The sequence below is a fragment of the Rattus norvegicus genome, chromosome 17 (genome assembly GCF_036323735.1).
Source record: "Rattus norvegicus strain BN/NHsdMcwi chromosome 17, GRCr8, whole genome shotgun sequence".
Classification (NCBI taxonomy): domain Eukaryota; kingdom Metazoa; phylum Chordata; class Mammalia; order Rodentia; family Muridae; genus Rattus; species Rattus norvegicus.
This window is the reverse complement of record NC_086035.1, coordinates 7015674-7038273: the sequence shown is the minus strand read 5'-3', so window position 1 is coordinate 7038273 and position 22600 is coordinate 7015674. Positions and strand designations below refer to the sequence as shown.

General features: G+C 48.6%; 1 protein-coding gene and 1 pseudogene across 1 annotated transcript in view; both read right to left on the bottom strand.

Annotated features, from left to right (window-relative positions):
• Spock1 (sparc/osteonectin, cwcv and kazal like domains proteoglycan 1) overlaps positions 1 to 22600 on the bottom strand; it is a 480143-nt gene that overhangs the window by 188761 nt on the left and 268782 nt on the right. The window lies entirely within an intron of this gene.
• The window catches only part of LOC134482665 (non-histone chromosomal protein HMG-17-like), a 53229-nt pseudogene extending 30629 nt beyond the window's left edge, over positions 1 to 22600 (bottom strand).

Below are 22600 nucleotides of genomic sequence, written 5' to 3'. Positions count from 1 at the left end.
TCTGAGGTCCTTGGAGAATGCCTGATTTATACTCCAATTTCGTTGCAGAAAAGGCACAGGCTTTGCTCCCCCTCAGAAGGTCTGCAGTGCCATTTAGCTAACTTACACAGACACCCCCACAGGGTGACTTCCACACTTGCAGGGAGGCCTGACCTGCAGGAGTCATCTGTAATCTTCCCCTTCATCAGAGCATCCCGGAGTCCTGGGTCCCATCATCTGTTTCTCCCACCACTCAGGAACCCCCCACCCCCGCCATGTAGAGCAGCCTAAACTGTGCAGAGGATTGGGCAGAATGCCTCGTTCTACCCTGCCTCGCAGAGACCGACTGAAGTTTGTTCCCAAGATCCAGTAACAAGAGCTGAAAGTGGACTTCAATTCAATAGCTTGTAAGCTCTGAACTTTTGGCAGGCCCTGACTTTGCCAAAGAGGGGAGATTATTCCGACTCCCAACTACTTCACAGGGCTTTTGTAAGAACCAAACAGAGGCAGGGCCACCTCACCCTTGGGCTGCCTGCTCCTTACAGACTAACCCCCACTCTGTCCTACCTGTCACCGGTTGATGCTTCTTGTGCCATCACTAGTCTGAAGCAACAAAGTATCACAGGGCCATCCCTTCTGAGCTAAGAAGGATGCTACAAAGTAGCTATTCATATAGCAAATGCGTGGTGACTGAACTGACTGGGAAACACGGTCAAGTGGCTTGGACATGACACAGGGGAGAGCCCAGCTCTGCAGCCTACCTCTCACTCATTTCTGAACCCTCCCACAGGCTTTGCCCCTTGGACAAACAGCATATGCTAATGCCTGCCAAGCTGAGTGCAGTATATGCATACAGCAAAAAGACAGATGCGCGCTTAAGATGACACTACTGGTTAATATTACCCTTCCCAATAGTAATGTTTGTGCCTGTCCTCAGTCACTTTAAATAAGACAATGAGGATGGGTGGGTAAATACGAGAAGGAAATTTTTACCCTTTAAAATAATAGGCATATTACCTCAATAGCTCACTTGTCTTCTCCTCGGTGGCTATGAGGTTATTACCATAGGAATGCCTACTCGAAGGCATCGCCACATTTAAAACATTGAGTTATATTTCCCCATGAGCCCCTGAGGAGATTCCCTGGCGCAATGTCCCCTGGGCATACTTCCAGTGGTGGTCAAAATGCGCACATTCCCCTTGTCTTAAAGAGAACCTGGAAAGTCATCAGTTCTGGAATATTCAGGTCAGAGCTGAGAGGATCTTCCTTCCCTCTCCTGAGCTGTCTTCTTCCCCACTATCTGATGCATGAAGTCTCGAAATAGAAACCCCTGGGGTTCGGGTTCCAGGAAGATGGAGAAGAACCAGCAGTGAACTGTTCATGTCTCAGTCTTCACATTGCAAAAGTGAAGAGCTCATGACAAGTGGACGGCCCCACAAGTTGAGCTAGAAATTGAACCTAACCTCATGCATCTCCTGCAAGTGAGGTCTTAAGCTTGGCATGGAGGAGAGATGAGAGATAGAGGTAATAACACACACAGGCACACACGCACACACACACACACACACACAGAGTTCTACGTTAGGATACCCACCACACGCATGACTCCAATACGATCCAAACAGAGTGGGAACTCTAGGATGCCAACTGACCGAAGCAACATCTCAGTAAAGGATGAGGGTTATGCTGGGTCCACCCACACCACTGAAAACACAAAGGAAAGTCTCCATCAGGTTAAAGTAAAGCATTCTGGGAAGAAGTGACAGCATGAGCATGCATATGGGAAAAGGAAATAGAGGTATGTGTACTATAAGCTAGAAATCTGTGGGGACTAGTGTCTTAGCCACTGTTCTATTGCTGTCAAGAGACCTGTGACCATGGTAACTCTTAAAGTGGGAAACACTTAATTGTGAGCTGGCTTACAGTTCAGAGGTTTAGTCTATTATCATGGAGAGAAGAAGCATGGTGACACATGGGCAGACATGGTGCTGGAGAAGAAGCTGAGCGTTCTACATCTGGATTAGCAGGTAGCAGGAGGAGAGAGACACTGAGCCTGGCTTGAGTTTCTGATTCCTCAAAGCCTTCTCCCAGTGAGGCTCCAACAAGGTTCACCTCCTAATAGAGCCACTCCCTGTGGACCTGTGGGGCCATCTTTATTTAAGCCACCACAACTGGTAAGGACAGATTGTCTTAAAACATAACAGAAAGACTTATAAGCACTGTAACAGCATTGCCTGTCTCTGAGGATGGGTATGAGGCAAAGAATCTGCTTTAAGGTCCTTCATTCTGTCAGCAAACAGCAATCAGCAATCAGGTAGAAGACTGGATGCACCAGGCCATGGGGAACTATGGTTCTGCCTTCTATGTGGTTTGACTGTGGAGAGCCTTCCATGGCTTGCATGTTTAAAGACTTGGCCACTAACTGCTGGTGCTATCTGCAATGGTTGTGGAACCTTTAAAGAGAGCCTCACTGGAAGAAACAGGTTACAGGTTGTGGGACTGTAAAAAGATTTTATAGCCCAACTTTCTTTCCTCTCTGCTTTCTGCATCCTCACAATAAATACAATAGGACAAGTCTCTCTCATGCTCCTGCTACCATGCCTTCTCTTCCATGACCGGCTCTATTCTTCCTTAAGCCATACACTCAAATAAACCCTTTCTTCTTTAAGTTGCTTTCTTTGCTCAGGTATTTTGTCATGGCAATGAGAAAAGTAAGTAATATATAAATTGGTACCAAGAGTGGGGATGTTGCTGTAATAAGCCTGACCGTATGACTCATAGATTTTGGAACTGGTTTACAAAAGAAACACAAAAGAGATTAGAGCTTCAAGGTAGAGAAGTCCTGGGGTGTTCCAAACAGTACCTGGGCCATCTATTGAGAATTTGAAATACTGGATTAGCAAGATAGATGAGGTTTTGGAGGGGCACAGAGATGCTATTAGGAACTAAGCTGGTGGCCATTTGTGTTACATTGTGGCAAAGAACCTAGATGCATTTTGCTCACTTATATCCTGAAAATCTATGTGACGTTGAATTCAGATGTAATGGACGAATTCGTTAGGCAGAAGAAATTTCAACACACATAGCCTTCAGGCTGTGGCATGGTTACTGCTCATTGCTTTTCTCCATGTTTACAGTGAGAGAGAAACAAGCATAATGCAAAGTTTGAAAATATGCAGTTTGGTGAGGAAAATAACAGGAGCAAGTTAAAGTGCAGAGAAGGTAGGTTAGGAAGTGGTTGCAATTGTTAAGGAGATTAGCACAACTGAAGAGACAGTGTACTTGACACAGGATGTTTCCCAAGGATAAGACACTCCCTATCAAAGTCCCCAGCTAGTACACACTCAGATTCATTTCAAAGGAAAGAACCTGAACTAAGAATGGGCAGAAGGGACTGACTACTCAAAAGCAGTTACTTGGGTAAATGTTTTCTCAGTCTCAACCTCAAAGGTGCATAATCCGTTTTTGAAGGGTCCAGGAAACTTCTTAAGGTGTCAGAAGAGCTTAACAGTGCCATTCCCATAGTACTGATGTTGCAGACATGAAAGCTCCAAGAGTAAGGGGGTCTTGGAAGGTCTAGATGAGGTTCCTGAAAGCGATATGTGACAAGGTTAGTGTCCCAGCAAGGAATCCCTGAGAGGCCATTGTATGAAGATTTGAAAGTACAGCCTCAGTTGGAGTGGAAACATGAGGATCTTGAATACGACCGAACTATGGAACTCAGAAGACTCAGTCTTCCAAGACTGTGTTGGGACTGCTAAAAAGTGAGATGTTGGAAAATGAACTGTTTTTGCAAGATGGGATAGATGTGGTTAGAATATGAAGCATCCCCTGGAGGCTCATTTGGGCATTTGATCCCACTGGGTGTGTTGGTTAGGAGATTTTTAAATCTCTAGAGGAAGATCTTCATTGGAGGAAATGAGTCCGTTAGAGTGGGACTTGGGATTTTTGTTTTTGTTTTTGTTTTGTTTTGTTTTGGTTTTGGTTTTGGTTTTTTGGGTTTTTTTTGTTTTTGTTTTTGTTTTTTTGTTTGTTTGTTTGTTTTGCCTGCCCTATCTTATTTCTTCCTGTTTCTGCATCCTGACTGGGAATACAAAGTGACCAGCTACCTCGGTACTTGTACATCCTCTCAAGTCACAAGCCCATCGAACCTATTTCTTCCTCAAGTTGTTTTGACAGACATTTTGTCATAGCAACAAGACAACGCTTATACCCACTATGTAGGTCTCTTTCAAATTCCTACTTCAGGATCTATAAAATGTTGGGATTCTACTCAGAGAATGATGGAAAACTGGGGAGGGCCCCAGGGGCAACTTCTCAATCCTCAAAGCTTCCAGCTTGCCTTTGGCCTGACACCCCCCTCTTTGCTATCTTTGAATAAAACATTGAGCAGACTCTGAGGCATGGTCCCCATGGGAGCTGAAAACTTTGTGGAGCATTCGCTGACAAACAACAGGCTTGCTGCTGTGTAAACTCCCAGGGCAAATGCAAAGCATGAGCTAATCTTGCCACCATCACAAGTTCTCTGAGCTGAGGATAATGTATGATAATCTAAATCAGGCTGGGCAGATGCTTGCCTGGGAAATCTGATTAGGATTTGCTTGATGGTTCCCTTTTATCCCCCAGGAGACCTCAGGGTATGGCAGACAGGACCAGGCCATGAAGTTGACGTGCCCCTTAAGTGGTCCAGGACCCAAGGCACTCATCTGTTGAACATCATTGGTGCCGAATCTGCCACTAGTGAGGACACTCTGAAAATGATGTTTCAGCACAGGGCTCAGGCAAACAGATGCTGGCTTTCATCAATGCCCAACTGGCAAGACCAGAGTCTCTCTGTGTAGAGAGAAGGCGTACAAAGCACAGGCCTCGTCTGTGTTTTCACATCCTTCGAGGGACACCATCGACTGTGATGTGAGGTTTTAAAAGCGAAGCTCTCCAGTCCTAAGCTCTGTGGCTCTCCATCACCTAACACATCCCTCCCTCATAATAAACAAGCCCCCAGCATCTTTGCCCACACACCACACCTCAGCTCTTGCCCGTCCCTCTATCTGAAATGCTCTCTTCCAGCTCAATTCTCTTTGCTCCTTACAAACGAAAATATACGTCTCCTTGTCTGGGAAGCTTTTCCAGGACAAAGACTCAGCCATCAGTTGCTCAAGGGAGCTTGGTCAGTGTTTCCAATCCTCAAAGCTTCTTCCAAGTTGGGTCATGCTAAGTGGCATCACCATGCCTGATGGAAGAGAGCTGACAGATCTACTTGATGAAGACTCCACAGGCAATGGCCACATTTGTCCTGCTCGCCCTCTGGGTGCCCCTGTCTCAGTGACCTTCCTCCCCACACCAGCCTCTGGGACAGCACTGCCATTTGTGCTTTGTCGTTTCACCTCGATTAGGAAGTCCTGGATGGTTGGACCCAGCTCTCTGACCAGTGTGGCAGGTTGGCCTAGTTCAAGACCTCAACCAAAAGGCCCTGAGCTGTAGAGCCCTATCTGGTCAGCAGAGGTGACCATGGTGTCAACAGGATGAGCTGATAAGGTCAGTGCATCTTCCTCAGTCGGACACTCTTGGACGTCACTAACCAGCGCTAACAACCACAGAGGCCCGGCGTGAAGAGCTACTCAGGGTCTGAAGAACAACTCTTAAGTCTGCGGATTAAGGTGCCTGCACCATGTTCTCTATGTCAGTGGCTTTCAAGCAAGGATAAGGGTGCCATTAGCCTTCCCCATGGAAAGAACAGGTAATGCCTTATGTGAACACATGATGCTGCCACCTGGGTCACCTTAGACGTCGTTCTTGGGGATCTTTGCTGCAGATTCAGCGTGTAAGGATGTTCTAGAGACCACAAACAAGAAGACTAAAAACGGTCTGTCCTTACTGAGTCTTTGTGGTGGTGGTGGTAGTGTGTATCTGAGTGTGTATGTGTGTATGTATGTATATGTGTATGTATGTGTGTGTATGTATGTGTGTGTATGTATATGTATGTGTGTATGTGTATTATATGTGTGTATATGTGTATGTGTGTGTATATGTGTATGTATATGTGTATGTGTATGTATGTGTGTATGTATATGTATGTGTGTGTATGTGTATGTATATGTGTGTTTATATGTATGTATATGTGTATGCGTATGTCTGTGTGTGTATATGTATGTGTATGTATATGTATATGTGTATGTGTTGTATGTGTGTATGTGTATGTGTGTGTATGTGTGTGTATGTGTGTATATGTGTGTATATGTGTATGTGTATGTATGTGTGTATGTGTATGTATGTGTGTATGTATATGTATGTGTGTGTATGTGTACGTATATGTGTGTGTGTTTATGTGTATGTATATGTGTATGTCTGTGTGTGTGTGTAAGTAATACTGTAGGTACTAAGGTCTCCATGCAGCTGACGGTGACAGTGGCCTGGACTTAGTCACATTCTATTTGTTCCCAGTTGGGGGTCTGGACCATGTCACCTGCCCCAGCTGTACCTCAGCTTCCCTTCTGTAAAGCAAGGGGCCCTGGGTGTTGCTTACCTCAACCTGACTGACAGAATAAGATGGCACTGACGACTACTGGTGTTTAGCTTCTATTGTGATTGATGCAGATTGTCATGGGCAGTGGGGGTGTGGGGAGTGGGGTGGCCTCAGCGGCTACTGGTAAAGACGAGTCCCAGGACAAGAACAGATGCTGCCAATTCTAAAACACAGTCTTGTTTCCCTTAATTATTACATAAAGTAGGCAATCTCCGTTGAGCATCTGGGCTTTGGCTTGTTCCCAAGGGCACACAGCTGTGTTTAGGACACAAGCCAAACAAACGCATGGTGGTAGACAGGAGTCTCGTCACGTAGCCAGCAGAGTCAGCCAGGCAGCCCAGCCCGGCATAGGAGTGCTTCAATGGCCCTCGTGTACTATCCACACTCCTGGCATGGGAAAGCCTTTTTTGCCACAGCTTCGACACAAGTGTAGCTCAGCTAACCCTTGCACATGCTACCTGGTATGGTTCATGCTCATCAGCAGGAGATAAAAGAGCTCTTTCTATAGGCTGCAGGACAAGTCATAGGTTCCTCACTGGGGACCTCCGAATGAAATCAATGTCTTGGTCCATGAGTAGATGACACCAAAGATGGCACTCTCCTCAAGCCAATATTAAGACCAGTAGGGATGCTGTGCTAAAATGCATCTCGGAAAAGAGCATTAAAGGTACAGACCCCTAACACAACCTGCTTATTCATTCTCTCTCTCTCACTCTCGCTCTCTCCCAACTTGTATGGGTATTTAACCTGCATGTAGGTCTGTATACCACATAGGTACCTATTGCCTGTGGAGACAAGAAGACCCATTAGATTGATCTCCTGGAACTGCATCTACAGAGAGTTGTGACTGGGGATTGAACCCAGGTCCTCTGTAAGCACAGCACTCTTAACCACCGAATCATCTCTCCAGCTCCAATATGCCTGAGAACCAAGATCCCTGGCCTGTGTGCCTGCTTGCCTTCTATAGCCCTTCAGCCCATTCTCAGTGCTTCCTGTATTACCTAGAGACTCAGGGTCTTGGGAGGTTTGAGCCAGAGACCCTCTGAGCTCCAAACCCTGCCCCTCCCCCAGCCCAGTTATCCTCTGCCTTGGCTCCTTCCTGTACCCCAGGGGTCACCCTATGTGCCAGAAGCATCACTCAGTCCCCATGCCATCTTCTTCTCTATCATGGACGCCCGTTCATTTTCTTCTAGAGCAGAACCATAGGGCACACAGTGTGTCATCACCCTGTGTCTTGTTGGCCATCACATCTCAGCACCCAACACAGCAGGTGACATAACAACAATGCAGGAGGCCCAGACAGAGGTCAGTGGTAAAACCCGGATGGAGGAAGGAAGGAATGGACGCCCTCTGCTGGGAGAGGGAGCAAGAACAGACAGGGCGAGGCAGGAGCATCCACTTGCTCTCACCCAGGCAAGGCTGTATTATCAGGAGTCATGTTTTCTGTAGGGTGGCCATAGCAACCCTATAGTCCCACTGTCAAGGGGGAGACCTTTAGTTCCATTGCCACAGGGGGACCCCTGGAAATCCTCCTCATTGATTCTTTGTCTCTGGCACACAAGGTGTCTCAGAGATGATTTTAATTATCGAGTTCCTCTTTTTAACTCAGGAAACAGAGCAGACAAATTAGCTTGTATGGCTTTAGTACCTCGCAGCTCTGTAGCAATCACAGCTCTGTCTAGGGGCCCGTGAGGCTCCTGTGTCTTAATAAAACACAAAACTAAAGAAAGTCTTCCGGAGCTGTAATCTGACCACAGTGGGGGTCAGCGTATGATTAAATGATGGAGCACAATGATGTCAGGCTGACCGGAGGAGGCCATGGCTGAGGGGCAGGAAATAGATGTGCTAGGCCGGCACCTGGAGCATCCCTGCGGGATGGCAGAGCGGTAGCTCGCAGGGGAGGTGGTGCAAGCTCTGTCTTTGCCAGATAAGGCCTTTCAATGTGCATCCCAGTAATTGAAAACAAAACGAATGTGGTATTGTGACAAGATAGGCGGTAGAAATATACAGTGCTCCGTCCTGATAAGTCACAAGGGACAGAGTCTTCTAAAGAGGCACGTGTGGGGACAGCAGTGTGTGCAAGCAAATCCACTGAGAGCCCAAATTTTTCTGCACCACAGAAAATGAAGGCGATTACCAGGGATTACCAGGGAATCTACAGCCTTCGCCAGTACAGACCCCTCCTCTGCCCAGATCCAGGGCTGAGTCACCTCATCCTAGCTAAGACAACTGTGGCTCTCTCCCCACCCTCGACCATCTATCTAGTGCCTTTTCTCCCTCATCACAACCTTCTTGGAGGGGTTTGTAGAGAAACAACACTTACACCCCACACACAGTCACAGAACGCTCTCATCATGGACACATCCTCCAGGATGTTTGGTAGGGGGCTGCTTCATGCTAGACAGTGACTCCTCACTAGACGACAGCTCTAAGGCTAGACAGCCACTCCATGGATAGACAGAGACGCCATGGCTAGACAATGACTCTATGGCAAGACAGCAACTCTATGTCTAGACAGAGACTCCATGTCTAGACAGTGACTCCATAGCTAGACAGTGACTCCATGGCTAGACAGTGACTCCATATCTAGACAGTGACTCCATGGCTAGAGAGTGAATCCATGGCTAGACAATGACTCCATGACTAGACAGCAACTCATGTATAACTAGATAGTGACTCCATAGCTAGACAGCGACTCCATGGCTAGACAGTGACTCCATGGCTAGACAGTGACTCCATGGCTAGACAGTGGCTCCATAGCTAGACAGTGACTCCATATCTAGACAGTGACTCCATGACTAGATAGAGACTCCATGATTAGACAGCAACTTATATATGGCTAGACAGTCACTCTATGGCTAGACAGTGACTCCATAACTAGACAGCGACTCTATGACTAAACAGAGATTCCATGACTAGATAGCAAATCCATGGCTAGTGCCATGTCACTCCAAATATTTGTCTTGGGATGCCATCAGCAACTTCTTAGAAAGACACAAGAGATTGTCTTCAAAGTCCTGGACCAAACCAGACAAGGTACCACTAGTAGCGCTCCTCCAGCCTCACAAGACAAGGGCAGAGGGACAGAAGCTTGGTGTTGGGGTTGAGAATACACAGCCATTACTATGAGTCCATGAGATCTCCTTGGCTACAGAGGCAGTTGTTGACGACGCCAGCTCTGGAAGTGTATCTGGCTTCTTAGCATGTGATGTGTTTTCTGAAGCTCCTGGTAGACCTGGAGAGTGTCTCGTCCATCACCATGGTTATTCTGCACAGCATTGCTTCTAATCAAGGAACCGACTTCTCAGATTCCTTCCATGAAAGGATGGGGGCAGGTAGACCAATTAGGATGCAGAGGAGACGGGCAGTGAGGATGCTTCAAGAAGCAGGCTTGCTACAGGCCTTAGAAGTGACGCCAGGCCTTGGATGCTGACGGAAGGGAAGCAGCACGTTGGTATCCAGTTTCCTGATGTCTGTAACTGGGAGGTGGAGCCCTTGCGTGGAGAAGGCAATGGAGGGGAAACATCCAGCCACTCCAGGGAGGGATCAAGATCCAAGTGCTCCAGAGTCATCTGAAACAAATGAAGCAAGGCCCAGGCATCCCCCCAGACCCATAACGGGCTGTCATCATGGACGATCCTCAGAATTCGTTTGTAAGTCATGCTTGGTGCCTTCCTTTGATGAAACAACCAATTAACAAAATGGCAGAATGGGGGTAGAGAGGAAGCCCCAAGTAGTCACGCGACCCATGCTTAATTCTGGCCTCAAACCTTTGGGTACAGCCAGCAGAGAGAGAAAAACAAATAAGGTCTGGATAGTAACCATGAGTACTTGATGGCTCAACATAGCTTTGGGGGAGCAAAAGACTATGAAATATGAACAATGCCTGGCCGCCCCGGAGAAGTTACATTAGTGGTAATAATACTGAGGGCCATGGGTACAGGGTGCAGGTAATTTATTTCTCTTTAAGGATATGTTAGGAGAGGAAGGTTTAATAGTGCAGAAATTAGACAGGGTAAGGGACGACACCACAAACCGTAGAGAAGCCATCAGACTCTTTCAACCCCAAGATGAGCTCCAGTCCCCAGCACCATATCTACTCTCTGCCCCTGAAGACAGTACCAAGGGCCCTGAGCAATGTTCCCTCCGTCATAATAAAAGCACACCACTCACTCTTGGGCAGAAGGGGAAGGGTCTAATTGCTTCTTTAATTCATGGGATGCTGGAGGTTTGGCTTTCCGTGCACCTGATACGCCAACTGGCCTGTTTTAGACGGTGCATCCCCAGAAGCAGGCCAAGTTTCTGGGCCAGCCTCTTCATACAGCATCAGCACCCATGGGGATCGAGTCAGCTGCAGAGATGGCTTCTCTTCCTGCCCACGCCAAGGAGACCTCAGTCATTACTGTTTGTTCAGGATGCATTATATCAGCCGACTGGGCCACCACGTAAGTTAGACAAGGGAATGGAAGTGTCTCTTGTGCCAGAGGCAGGAAGGCGTGGCCCAGCAGCAATCCGAGGAGTGGGTGTTAAGTGTGGAGAGCTGAGGACAAGGGTGTGGATGTCTTTCTCTGAACTCAGCCTGCACTGCCTTATGCTTGGGTGTAAGACACACTTACTTTTTTTAGGAAGTGATGAAGACATGCTAAGTCCTATCTCTCCCTTCCAGAATCTCTCCGAGGCCCATGTGACACCCCCAGCTCCAGGCCCATGTGACACCCCCAGCTCCAGCCCATGTGACACGCCCCTAAGATGGCGGTTGCCATTTCATACCTCCTCCCTTTCCTCCTATCCTCCCGGGACAGAACCAGCATTTTGAAAAGATCTCATATGATCCCTCCACAAGGATCACCTGGGCCTGCAACAGCCCCCACCCTTGTTTTTGGTCAGAGCCACGGAACAAAGGACCCAAGGTACTGGACACCACAGGGGAGCTGGGTCTTCCCATCAGACTCGGCTCTGGGTTTATGAAACGCAATAAATGGAGCGACACAAACTGCAAATTCATTTGGACGAGCTCCGTATCTAACGTGTGAATGAGGGAGTCAGAAGCTCCAGCCACAGAGCCAAGGGCTCATCCATCAATTCTGTGGTTTATTTCTCATGTAGAATGACCTTGGTTAGCCAAACTAAATAATCTGCTGTAGCCTGTCCTCATGCGACCATCGGGGACAGCTCAGGCACCAACCCGTACGGGGTTCAATTTGTCTTCTCTGCACTGTTTTTCCCCCTTTCGGGGTCTCTGCATCATTTAGAGCCCATGTTGGCTCCCACTTGGGAACACCCATGCAATTACTTTGATGCAGGTATCGGGCGATGCACAAAGCTCTCAACAGACTTGGCGGGGAAGAAGCCACTCATAGGGCTGTGGCTTTTCAACAGTGTTAGATTTTAAAGGACATCTTGGGTCTTAGGTCCCAGGTTAGTGATGGGGCCCGGGCCTGGTGTGTATCAGACCCTGGGTTTGATCCCCAGCACCGTGGGAAGAGAAAGGAAAGAGATTATAAAGTTCCCCTTCTTCTGATTAGCACGTTTTTATTGAAAGGTAACACGGAGCAGGAGATTAGATCCCTGTTAACTGGGTTCCACCCAACTTTACTCCTTAGTATCTCTGTGATCTCAGGTAAGCACCCAAAGGTCTTTGTCTACCCAAGGCATCCATAAAAAAACCTGGAGGCAATGCTGGCCACCCTGGTTGTAGAGTTTCAGTGAGATCATCTAAAGTCTTCACATCTTCTGACATGGAGGGAAGGCCACGCAAACCCACACTGTAAACATTTGAGCATGCTCTCTCTCTCTCACATCCACACTGACGGTCTCCGTTTACAAAATTGGGTCCATGCCTGCCACATACGCCACCATATTCTGACTTCTTCTGTTTTCTCACAACATTAGAAGCATAATGCAAAAGGTCCCGTAAAGTCCCATTTTCTTGTAACACCAAAATCAACCCACCATAATAGTTCATTGGCTACATTTGTATTACAGATGCTGTCTTATAAATGACGTTGATAGGTATGTGTCTGTATAAGTCCCTGACCTAATTTCAAGTTTTTTGCTTAGAACAGACCCCAGGAGGATAAACTAAACTTAACAGAATGCAGACAGTCTTGTTTGTGGACTTCTTAATAGTCAGAAAATGTTTTCCAAAATCCATGCAGCCCCTGAACCTGGCACCATGCTTGCCGTACTGAGGGGACGATACAGGGACATTAGAGGCAGCTGGGGCCACCTGTAGTGTCATATTATAGATGCTGGCTCATAACAGGAAGTGCTCCTCCTGTCTCTTCTGAGGCTTCTCGGAAAGCCAAAGCAGCTAAGCAGCTTTTCCTGTCCTCTCGTCTATTCTGACCGTTTGTCCCGTCCTTAGTTTTATTGACTATAAACATGTTCTCTACACTATGGCTACTATCACCTTGACTTTACTTATAACAGGAATTGAACTCAGGACCTCTAGAAAGGCAGTCAGTGCTCTTAAACCGCTGAGCCATCTCTCCAGCCCGAATGTCCAGTTTTTATGCGTGAACATCTAGTGTGTTTTTCTGAACATTTAGCGACTACATGCGTGTATTTGGGTAGTTGGCATGGGCTGCTGTCTACCGTTGAGGCAGTTGGCAGCCTCCCGTCACCATCTACAAAGCCTTCTTTCTTGGGTGCCACCATTGGTGTGTGCCCATCACCTTCCTGTGACTCTCAGGGTTTACGTCAGATGCGGGGAATTGTAGCCACTCTCTGCCCAGTGGCTCTGCATATTCATCCTGCGCTTCTTCGAAGAGAAGGTGGTCACTTTCCTCCAAGTGTTAATCATCAGATGCTGCCACCCGGGCAGGAGGAGCCAGAAAGTCTCCACTTGTCTGCAGGCGACAGGGAAGCCTACCATAGAATGGGCACGGCCATTACTGCACACAGGGCCTCAGCAGCCCGAGTGGTGCCGGTCATGGCCTCAGGCCAGTGACTCTCCTCTTCCCCTGTGTGTTGTCTTCTTTGACAGGGCTTTCCGTCTGGTGTCTGAACTGGGTTGAAAAGAGCCCTTTAGTCCACATGAGCAGCCAGAGGTCGGTCTGTTGAACAACAATGGCCAGTAACATGTGCACGGCTGTTGCTCTTGGTAGACACCATTGAACCCTTCATGGCCCTCCGACCCTGCTCCATTTATCAGTGCTGGGTTGGGTGACATCAGTTTCTAAATGTCTCAAGTCAGAGCACCCTGGTTCTCAGTCATAAGGCCCCTGCTTCTCTACCCATACCTGCTCCCAAGGCAATCGTATCTGACCTCTCAATTCTAAGACCCAATTAATGACCCTGGTGTGTCAGATCTCTTTCTTGTTGCTGTCATAAAACTCTGGCCAAAAGCAATGCTGAGGAAGAAAAGGTTTACTCCGCCTTATACATTGCAGTTCATCAATGAAGGAAGCCAGGGCAGGGACCCAAGGAACTCAGGGCAGGGACCTGAAGCCTAAACCATGGAGGACTGCTGCTTGCTAGCTTGTCATCTGGCTCTGCTTCATGTTCTGTCTGTGTCCATCTATCCATCCATCTATCCGTCTGTTCACCTACGCGTCTGCCTCCCTGCCTCTCTCTCTGTCTGCCTGTCTGTCTATCTGTCTGCCCCCCTCTGTCTCTCTCTGTCTCTGTCTGTCTGTCTGTCTGTCTGTCTCTCTCTCTCTCTCACACACACACACAGACACACACACAGAGAGAGAGAGAGAGAGAGAGAGAGAGAGAGAGAGAGACTGACTTACTTTCTTATACAGCCCATGCCAATGATAGTTCCCACCCCCACATCAGTTATCAATCAAGGAAATCACTCACCGACATGGCCACGGGCAAACCTGATCCAGGCAACCCCTCAACTGCAGCTCCCCCTGACAACTCTCCCATAGACAAGTTGAGTTGAGCTTAACTAGGACTGAGGCTCAACTGAGACTTTCCCTCTCATTGGCACATGGATATAGCCCACCATCAGGTGTGCGCCCGATGTGGAACCACATCCTGAGGTGAACCACAAGCCTTTTCCTCACAGCCTGCTTCTAGGCTGAACCCCATCAGAGTTCCTCAAGGACACACCCACCAAGCTACCTTACAAAAAGCATCCCCTGGCCCCCATTGCCACCCCCATGGTCTGCTTCTGGAAACACTGGCCTGTGCGACATTAAGTCTCGTGACATCTGAATGGTCTCCCTGCTTCTTCCCTTTGTTTCCTTCTAGAATGTTCTGAAGAGCAGGCAGAGTGACCCCCACATCTCTCTCAGAGTCAAAAGTCCTTACCTTGCCTGTCAGACCTGTTTTTTGTATCTGGCCACTCTCCTTACTGTCCCACTTCCCCTAGATGACCCAGCTGTTCCTCACACACACCGGACACAGTCAACTCTCTCATCCCACTTAGATTCTGTGCTACAAGATTTATGTCAACTTGACACAAGCCAGAGTCACTGGAGATCAGAGAGCCTGAATTGAGAGAATGGCTCCATGTGGGTAAGCCTGTATGGCATTTTCATAATTAGTGATTGATGGGGGAAGGCCCAGCCCATTGTGGGTGATACCACCCCTAGGATGTTGGTTCTTGGTTCTGTAAAAATGCAGGCCTAGTAAGCCATGAGGAGCAAGCCAGTAAGCAGCCCTATTCCATGGTCTCTGCACCACCTGAGCTCTTGTCCTGACTTCCTCCAGTGTTGAACAGTGATGTGGAAGCGTAAGTCAAAGAAACTCTATGCTCCCCGATTTGCTTTTGGTCATTGTGCTTCGTCACAGCACTAGTGACCCTAACTAGGACAAGCTTCTTTCTTCGGTGAGGTCTTTGTACACACTCACCCTCTCAGCGAGAATATCCCTAGCCCAGCCTAACACGTCACTCCCAAATGGAAAGCACCCCTGCTTTTCCTATCTCCTCTCTTCCCATCCTAACATTTTTCAAGGCACTGAACCTGATACCCCCCACATTTTACTTTTCTGTTTTAGCCTTGGCTACCGCTCCCCTCTCGTCAGATTCCAAACTCCACCAGAGCAGGCATTCTATCTTGTTGCCGTCACATATCTACACAGCTCTCACAGTGCTTTGGATTATTAAAAATGTTGGGCTACTTTTAGCCCCTTGGTAGCTACTCAGTGCCCACCTCTGTCTAATGTGATATCCTTGTGGCTATCAGGATATTACCACTTAACCACCAGCAGACAGAACATCAAAAGACAGCACAGGAGACCCACAGCAGAGGTTGTCTTCAACTGCCCCACCCCCATGTCTCTACCCATGACTTTAATAAATGCACAGCTGTATAAATTCCTTTTGTTCTCTGGCCAACAAAAGCCCATGTGATCACTGTCACAGTGGAGCAGGTCATTCAGGACAGCCTGAAGCCAAGAGCATGGTGGTTCACCATTGGATCAGTATAAACCCTTGCTCCTTTTAGAGCAAGACCTGGGCCTTGCACCTAATCCTAGTCACTAAGTACAGAGTAGGTAGATGGATGGACAAGCCACTCCTCTGGAAACGAGGAAGTGGAGGCTTAGCATGGTTAGAAAGCCTCCCCAAGCTTTGACTATTCACCTAGAAATGGATCGGTACCTCTGTCTCTGTACATAAAACTCTGTGAACTGAGGCGCCGGGATGGGGACATCAGCTTCGAAACTGGATGCGTTTTGCAAACTGACCTCTGTTTCACAATGCAAAATTCCCCACTGGCGTTTTTTAGGATGTAGTCCGGTGGGGAGAGAAAAACCAAGACAAACATAAAAGCAGCTGCCCCCTGAGTTGGCCCAGGGGTGTTAAAAGCCATCAGCAAGACAGTGGCCAACCCTGAGTGACATGAGCGAGGGTCTGACTGGCAGGAAATGGAAAGAATCATTCTGTCAGAACAAAAGCAGCACCAGGGCAGTGTCAGCGCAGAGGCGTGACACGTGCCAGCAACCTTCCCCCCCCCCCCGCCCCGCCCAACACACCGATGAAGTGGAGATTACGAAACAAAACAGTCCTAATAAGATTACAGCTGATAATGAAAGTGTTACAGAACTCTGCGATGATGTTAGGGTTTTAATAAGCATTCCCCAAAGAGTGCTCAGTCAATTTCACAAATGCCCGTTCTCATCATTAAATCCTAAAGGGGAGAGGAAGGACCGTCCTACCTAGATGTTTGGAAATTAATAAAGTGTTTCAGTTCTGTTAGGCCTCGGGACCAATGCTGCTGTAACATTCCAAGCTGTGTGTGTGTGGGGGGGGGTGAGTGGTTTTTAATATTCTTCCTGGTAATATAAACATAACCTTATTAACTAAGTCCCAGAGATACCACATTTGGGATATAATCCAGGCCCCGGTGCCAAATACAGTGTTAACTCTTGGAAATGCCTCATAGGCACAGTTCATGTGGCAAGCAAGGGGATGGGAATCTCTAGAAAAAAAAAATGGGGAAGGGAAGCCAACTGATTATCTGCATCTACAGAGGAAGCGGCTGAGTCCCGATTTGGATAAGTGGGTACTAGATAGGGTATCTTGTCTCTCCCCAGCCATGTGAACGGCACCACTCTCCCTTAGAATGGAAGGATCTCCCTGAAAACCCAACTGGATCCATTCCACGGTGGCGGCCATGACAAGGAAAAAAAAAAAGCCTGGGACTAAAATTCACATTTCAAGTCTATCGCAGCTGGATACACAGACATCCATCCCACAGAGAATCCGGCAGAGGAGACAGCGTGGACAGACGCTCTCGCTCTTCCTTCCCATCTGTACCCGAACTCACCACCACATGGGGACAAGCTGGGAGGCTGAAGAATAATCCACTACCAACCACCTGGGCAGAGCATGGGCTTCAAGCCCCAGGAGGCCATCATTCCCAAGAGATGCTGATGCTGCTCTTATGAGAAACTCAGCCTCTCTTGGTAGCCAAGACTCTGGGCTGCCACGCAAACCCTCCTGATCTCTAACACCAGGCTGTGAGGGAAGGTGAAATCCGGAAATAGTAGAGCGGGAGGGGAAGGCACACATGGCTGCTCCAGGCTCTCCTCATCTGGGTGAAAACACACGTCCCTCCAGAGTCTGTAGGTGACACAAATTTGATTTTTAAAAATGCTCTAATGGTGGAAAGTAAGGAGAGCTCTATGCAAGGTGAGGAGCGAGAGAGCCAGACTAATGCTGGCCCAAGCTGATGCTCAACCCCGTCTGAGAGGGGACCGTATGCTTTCTAGGCAGGCATATGTGGCAATGCAGACACACCAATGTACATCAATTTCTTGGTGATGTGTAAATGCTGCCAGGACACCCGATGAGCAGAGAGGCACGGGACCACGCTCAAGAGGCTTCGTTGGAGTTCGAGAGTCATTTCCTCGGCCAGTGGGAGAGTGGTTGAGACGTTCACCGGCTGAAAAGGGCCCCTTTTCCCTGACGGAACTCAGACTCTTAAAAGAGGGAGCGGGGCAGCGAAGCATTCTTCCCCGGAATTAAAAATCAGGTCACAGTAAATTCAAAAATAACTTTGTGAAGACCAAGGATGGGAATAGAAGTGGTTCTATAAATAATCCGCCGTATCCATATTCATTGTGAGCTTCTAGACGCGCTCGCTGGACAGGCGGCTTCAGCGACGCCGAGGCAGATCCGATGTGGGGGCTTTAAGAACGTCATGCATATTCACGGCCTTGATGTACTGTAATCACAAATCAAAGTGCTTCAACTCATTAAAGGTTGATTGCTGTTGCACAAAGGTGAAAGTCAACCTTCTAGCCAAGGTTCGAGTTATTCTAAGAGATGATGAGAGCTAAGCTCCTTACAGCCCCTCTCTGCCTAATGAGTGCGCTACTCTCTGAGCAACTTCATTTAGGCTAACGATCACCTTGGCTTAACAAATAACTAACTTCCTGACGGCTTTGAAAGTCTCGGATATGACAACATTAACGGCGGGCTCGGTACGGTAGACCAACCCCCCGCCATGCCTAAGGGACAGCCTTTGGCGGTCACGGAGCCATCTCTCAACTCGTAGAGGAGATAGGTCAACCTCTTGGAGGAGAATGGTATTCGTGGGTGGTAGGGGTTGAGATTTGTAGCCTCACCACCTAGATGTGATGAGAACACTGCCCAAAGAGAAAGAGGCCAGGCCAAAGGCATGACACTTGCTCTGAGGAACCGACGAGGGACATTATCCAGGCCGGAGCTCATCTTGCTGCCTCCAGCCAGGGAGGTCTTGGGAAACCACAGCTAATTACCGATGCTCAGCACATTGGTCTATCCTATTACCACGATTTACACTCTTTCTCCCCTTTAGGAGAGCATTACCATGTTTACCTGCGTGCTTCAGTTAAATGAGAAAATCCGTCTTTCTCTCTAATCCCTGAGAATTTAGCACAGGATGCTGTGTAAATGAGTTGACAGTGCCCCAGCCCATCCCAGCCTGCCCCGTCACTCGCAGATGCTATTTACTTTGCCTGGCCGATGACATCACGGTTTGTAAGGTCTTTCAGACTCCGTTCATGGAAGCCAGAAGCTGCTCATGTCAAAAGCGACCGCACAGCAGCTGCTCTTCCATCGACTCATCAGCCTGGCTGCAGGGACGCTCTCCAAAATCTCTCTTAAACCATGCAGACCGGGGATGTCTGCCACTTGCAGAGGGAAGGAGAATCGCAATTCTTCTGAAGCCTAGAAGCTGGGACTCTCTGGATAGACAGTCTAGCTGAATCAGTGAGCTCCAGGCTCCAGGTTCAGGGAGAGACCCCGTCTTACAGCAATAGGGTAGAAACTGAGGAAGACATCTTTTTTCCACCCTCACATGCACGCCCGCAGGCACGCACGCCCGCAGGCATAGGTATTCACACATACTCAAAAGATCTTGCCCAGCAAGTCATACTGGTCTGCTAAACATTAGATGTTAGCCCCATTTCTAATTTTATTCTTAACGGCGGTACTAATGTCTGGTCAATGGCACGGAAGCTTATAGACAAACAAAGCTCTACAGAGTGAACTAAATAAAACCTCAAGAATTCCATGCACTCCCAGTTTGTGACTGGGCTGGTATCCTGGGGAAAATGGCCCAGAGTGGACTGGCAGGAAGGAAGTCTGTAAACAGCCTCAACCCTCACCTTACAGACACGGCAGAAGAGGACAAGCCAGCGTCGCTCACCCCCTTGTTTAATTCATCGCCCTCGGTCACAGTCTGTCCTCAGAACAAGTTTTAGCCATCCTCTCCTCTGAACCGCCACACCCTCACCTGCCCACCTGCAGCACTGCAGCCAGCCTTGTACAGTGTCTCAAATCCAGTCTGTGACATTCTCTTACCCGATGACTCCCGTCATCCAAACCACTTAATGGCTCCCAGCAAAGTGTAGGGCAAGGCCCAAATCCCAGCACACATCAGCCGACCTCTGCAATCTCTTATCCCACTTCTCCCTCCTGCAACACACTCTGCTCCTCAAACATGCTCCTCGGTGTTTCCACATGAAGGCCCACACATGGCATAGAAGCTAACGTCCTCTACCCCTGGCTGAGCTGGCTTTATTCTGCCATCACAATAGCTGTACCATACTCAATACACAGGATGGCCTGCCCCAGTCCTGAGCACCTTACAGGTGTCGTCTTTTCTAGTCTTCATTGCAGCCCTACGAGAAAGGTCAGAACCTTGCCTGACCATGACTGCATAGTTGAGAACACTGAGAAGTTAAGGGGTGCAGAAGTCAAGGGGCACAGAGGTCAAGGGGCACAGAGGTCATGGGGCACAGAGGTTCATGGGGCACAGAGGTTCATGGGGCACAGAGGTCCAGGGGCACAGAGGTCCAGGGGCACAGAGGTCCAGGGGCACAGAGGTCCAGGGGTACAGAGGTCCAGGGGCATAGAGGTCATGGGGCACAGAGGTCATGGGGCACAGAAGTTCATGGGGCACAGAGGTCCAGGGGCACAGCAATTAGGACCAGACAGACCAGGAAGCACAGATAATACACACACACATACACACACACACACACACACACACACACACACACAGACACACACACACACACTGACATTCAGAGGGAGCTCAGATGAAGGATGCTGAAGACGGCATCCTCGGATTTCTCTTCAGAACCACAGATCATTTTCAAAAACATAATGTCCTTGTGAAGGCTGCCAGGCTGGGCTGGATTCTCCCCACCACCGCCACAAAATCAATAACAACCCCTAAATCAGAGTACGTTTAGAGCTGAGTGAATGAAAACGGGCTCTTGTCCAGTCCGTCCTCATCTCACCTTAGCCCCAAGTGCAAAGGCAGTACCGTGGCACTGCTGGTCCCCAGCGGTGGTTCCCAGGTTACCATGGCCACCTGCATGGGCTTCAGTAGGGGTCATACATCCAACCACACAGAGGAACTGCAGACCTTCCTGTCATACAGAGTGACAGTAGTGGAGGTTCAGAGATGTCTGCAGCTGGGGAGGGGGGAAGGGAGGTACCTTCATCGCTCCACCCATCCCTTGCGGTGACTCAGCTGGTCTACACTGCCTGGGACACATGAGGTAAGTGATTTCCTGTGCTGAGTCTATCTCCCCAACTGTATTGTTACCCAACTACATCTCCTGAGTGTTATGAGATGTAAGGTAATAGGTGTATTAAGGAAATGCTAATACAGTCCTACCCGTTAGAGCTGCTTTTAATATGTTACAACCAGCCTAATTAACGTGAGCGGGAGAAACATCACATAAATATCACCAGAGCTGACGTTTATTAAGCAGCAATGGCATACCAGGAAAAGTCTTGGGCAATACAGAGGCTTGCTTCATTCAGTCCTCAACTGCCCCATAAAGGGCGGACATTACTAGCCCCCTTTATGATCGAGGAAAGTGAGAACTAGGGAGATCAGGAACCCTGCAGACTCATTCACAGTAACTTGTGAGAAAGCCCATAGGGGCACTGTGCTAGGCTACTCCATGGGCCACGTGCTGAACCGGACATCAGGAGCCTGTCAGGAAAAACTGAGCATGGCGTGTTGGTCCCTAAGTGTAAGTACATTTAGAACGGCAGCCCCTTTCCTCAGTAACATAGCTCTCCACACAACCTTATATTTCAGGAGTCTCCTCTGGCCCCGGTTCTTGAGGGACCTCGAGTAGACTGTCTGAAGGATCCCTTCCCTGCCTGTCACCAGCCAGCACCTCTGTCACTCTGCCTGGACTGTTTACAATGACAGGTGCCCGGGATTAGAACTGTCGGGTCTGCTCAGTGGGGAGGACTTCCTGACATTGGGTCATTGTAGGTTGAGACCAACATCCCAGCACCAGCTCTCGCTTCTGTGCTCTCTACAAAGGGTCGTAAGTGCAGGACTCTGTGATGAAGTGTCCTTTTAGATTCCTTCAGTGTGGACTGCCAGCCCTGAGGTGCTGCCGTCCACCACCACGGTGCTTCACTAGGGCCTGAAAGCAGGTTTGACCTGGTTTACATCTAGATTGCAGCAGACCTGCTCAGCCACCATTAGTCTCAGGGCCATGGAGCAGGAACGCGGTCAGAGATAGCAGGGATGGGGGCTATCCTATACGACACCTCTTTATCTGTACTTCCCAAGAAGTCTCTCCTCCCTCCCCCCAATCTAAAGGTTATCTTTTCCCTTTGCCCATAACTGTTTTTGACTGGTTTAGTCTCTCGGTCAACGAAGAAAAAACAAGAGCAACAACAGCCTACTATTTACAGGGAAGGAGAGGTCAGCATTTCCGGGATTCCTCTTGGGGGGACCTCTGCGGACTTGATGAGTTGGGAAACTGCACTCTTTCCCCAGGTAGTGAGTGGCAGTGCTTGTGACCTTAGTTACAGATAGGCAGATGGAACCCAAGAGAGGTTAAGAAAGGCCACCAGACCTGCTCTGCCTCCCCCAAGAATCCAATTCATCCCGGACACCCTTTCTGCGTCTGAAAGAAAAGGTGGCTGAATCCTAGCTTGTGGCATAGAGGGAGGAGCGCCGTCTGACCCAGAGTGAAGCTCCGTGTTGGTCCTTCTGATGCAACCAACCCGTGAACCTTCCCTTGACCAACTGAGGTACTAATGCTTGTCTCACAAAATCCTTGAGAGAGGGGGCTCTCTCGACAAATGTTATCTCCTTCCTTCCGCCAGATGAGCCATCTTTAAAATAACAACAACATAAAGTTCTTCTATATTTTTCCAAATACGGA